This window comes from Psammomys obesus, unplaced genomic scaffold, assembly GCF_907164565.1.
Source record: "Psammomys obesus unplaced genomic scaffold, mPsaObe1.curated_primary_1811, whole genome shotgun sequence".
NCBI classification, from domain to species: domain Eukaryota; kingdom Metazoa; phylum Chordata; class Mammalia; order Rodentia; family Muridae; genus Psammomys; species Psammomys obesus.
Genome location: NW_026585685.1, coordinates 3,884,569 through 3,887,681, shown reverse-complemented (window position 1 = coordinate 3,887,681; position 3,113 = coordinate 3,884,569). Strand labels below are relative to the sequence as shown.

At 46.1% G+C, this 3,113-nt stretch overlaps 1 protein-coding gene across 2 annotated transcripts in view; it reads right to left on the bottom strand.

Annotated features, from left to right (window-relative positions):
* Positions 1–2,902, bottom strand: part of Csde1 (cold shock domain containing E1) — a 37,028-nt gene extending 34,126 nt beyond the window's left edge. For both annotated transcript variants that reach the window (XM_055628575.1, XM_055628584.1), the window contains exon 1: positions 2,808–2,902. The gene's annotated coding sequence lies outside the window, so the exon portion shown is untranslated. The remainder of the gene's footprint in view (positions 1–2,807) is intronic.
* Positions 2,903–3,113: the final 211 nt, after the last annotated feature.

The following is a 3,113-nucleotide window of genomic DNA, read 5'->3' as shown; positions in this document are numbered from 1 at the left end:
AAAAAAAAAAAAAAAAAAAAAAAAAAAAAAAAAAAAAAAAAAAAAAGAAGTGCCTTAGAGGTGATGACACACACCTTTAAGACTCAGGAGATAGAATCTCTCTAACTTAAGGCCAGACTTGTCTACAGTGAGACCCTGTCTCAGAATAATGGGATTCAAGAAAACACAAGTTATATCAGGCAGTGGTTGGTAGCACACTCTTTTAGTCCTGGCACTCAGGAGACAGGATGGGTGGAAATGAGTTCAAGGCCAGCTCTGGTCTACAAAGCTAGTCCCAAGGCTATACAGGAATCTCTATCTTGAAAAAACTTAAACGAAAAATAACTCACAGCTCACCCCAGTACAGCAGTTTCACCATGTACACCATTCCCATTAACTAAACTTTTATAGCTGTAACCACTGCATAAAATTCTGAATTTGTTTTGTGAAACAAGGTCTCCCTATGTAGCTGAAAATGGTTTCCAACTCAAGATCTTCCTGTCTAACCCTCCCAACTACTGAAAACTTCATCCAAGAGAAACTTACATGTTTCAACTACTTTGCTGAAAAAAAAAAATTAGCCCTCACAGGAATGTACTTATGCTTAATGAACTATATGTTTCAAAAGGTCAAAACTATGGTTTATGTTAGATAAAAACAAAACAAGGATGACTGAGGGGTTACCTGAAGGTGTGTATGTGGTGGAATGGGTGAAAGCAAAAGAAAAACAAACCAATTTTCACTTCCTGGAAACTTGCCACATTCTCAATCATTCTTTTAAAGGTTACACTTAAGTCAGAACTTATTTACAAAAAAAGAAAACCTATCTTCTGTGATTCAAATACTTTGCTTTTCAACTCAGCTGCTATAAATACTCATCATGATAGTGAACATCCAGAGCAGCTGCAAAATCCATCTACTTTTTTTTTTTTTTTTTAATCTCAGTTCTAAGACTAAAAAGAAACAAGACTATTATATCTAAGGTTTTTTTGTTTTGTGTTTTTTTGTTTTTTGAGACAGGGTTTCTCTGTGTAGCCTTGGCTGTCCTGGAACTTTCTCTGCATACCAGGCTGGAACTCAGAGATTCCCCTGCTTCTGCCTCCCAAGTGCTGGGACTAACCCCCTAAACTTTATGACTCATATATTCGTGGATGTTTATGTACATAATCCTCTTCTTATCCACATTAACAATCATACTGCTCGTCAAGTTAATACTGAGTACCTTCTAGTACCTCAAAATGAAACAGATCCAAGCACGGTGTTACTGCATGCTTTTAATCCCAGCACTTGTTAGGCAGAGACAACTGTTAGTGATCTCTGTGACTTTAAGGCCAGCCTGGTCTACAGAGTTAGTTCTAAGGCCAGCCAAGGCTACACAGTGAGAACGTATCTTAAAAAAAAAAAAAAAAAAAAAAAAAGACCGAGCATTTTGCAGCTTTATTTAATGCCCTATAATTTGGAAACTACTCTTTAAAAACGTAGGTTGGAACAAGCAGTCCAAAGGTTGAACAGCCGGTTCAAAGCCAGCCTAGGTTACATAGTTCAAGGCCAGTCTCAATAAAGAAAAACAAACTTGGCAGCTCTGTGAACTGCAAGTTCAAAGCAGCCTAACATAATTTAGTTGTCCAAACTCTAACACGATGGTCTCTGTTTGTCCCTTTCAACTGCTTAAGCAGCACTATTTTTTGCTGTTGTTCATTTTAGTTGCGGAACATGGAAACTAAGTGGCCTAATAATGTTCAGATTGTTTTCTTCAGCGGGAAGTCTTGTTTTATAGGGAGGGCTCTCCGCTCACCTGTGAGTCACGTTGGAGACCAGCCACATAGGTGTTTCTAAGGTTAACTCTTTAAAGCAATGGAACCGTAGCGCTAAGATTTCGTATGGCTGAAACATTCCATGGCAAAATCCTACCATTTGATCTGGGACTGGGGCTCTACAACTATACACATGACAAAGCCAAGCCATTCATTACACAATATAGGCCAGCGCTTGCACCACGGCATCACGGAACTCTCATAACGCATACCATCTACCCCAGACAGAAGGGTGGGAGACACGTGCCTAGAATGGGACCCAGCTCCCTTTTCAAATGTCAAGGGGCAGTTAGGTGCGGAGACCCAACCGTAAGTGACTGTGAGTGAAGATGTCAATTCTGCCGCCCTAGGGTCAGATACGGCTGGGAAGAAAAGAGGTATCCCTACAGTTTCCCTACATGGACCAGGCTCTCAACCCACACACAAAGAAGGCGCCACTGCCGCACTGCGCTGTGGTAGTCGTAGTCGTATCTCCAGAGCAAGTGACGGCCGAGAAAGACAAGGTCCTGAAAAAAGAAGTAGGCCCTTCACCCCGGCCTCTTCCAGCTGCACACAAAGGACCGCGCCACCACCCCCTCACCCCTCCCGCCGGGACTTGTAGTTCCTTTTCCCCTAGCCAAGCCGCAGAGGGGGATGAAGACAGACTACAGCTCCCGGCAGCCTCCGCGCCACAGCCCCGCACCCTCTGCCTCCATCTTGGCTGCGGTCGGAGCCTCCATTTTCGCTCCCTCCCCCCACTTCAGTCACCACCACCACTACCACCACCAGCACTACGCGCGCCTCCTGGCCCCAACTCCTCACTTAGGCTCCGCGGCCTGCCATGAGGCCGAGACGGTTGGCCCGGGGACGAATAAGGAAGCCTGGAGTAGGAACTCACACTGGGATCTCCCCTACCCGGAATTCTAGGAGTGCCCACCTTGACACTCAAAAGTCTCTCCCGTTCATCTGGGTCTCCTCACCCGTCCTTAGCCTGGCTTCTTGCTACCCACAACTGGACACTGAGGTCGTACTCACCCCAACAGCTCAGCGCCCCCTCTCCAGCGCCGCCATAAGCAGCACGGCCCGGTACGTAGGAATAAATCTCGCTTCTCTCGCGAGAGTTGCAGGCTCCGAGCGCGTGCACGGGAAGGTGGGGGCGTGCTCTTAGTACGCCTGCGCGCAAGGCCTGAGTGACGCCAGCCAGTGACCTGCGTTTATCCAACAAGCAAGATGGTGACTGTTCTTTTATACTCTCACCCCTGAGCGCTGCCAGAAGCGATCTCGGCGTTTACTGACTCCGCTGGGACGCTGGGGGCGGAGTGGAGAGTGACTTTAGGTGTC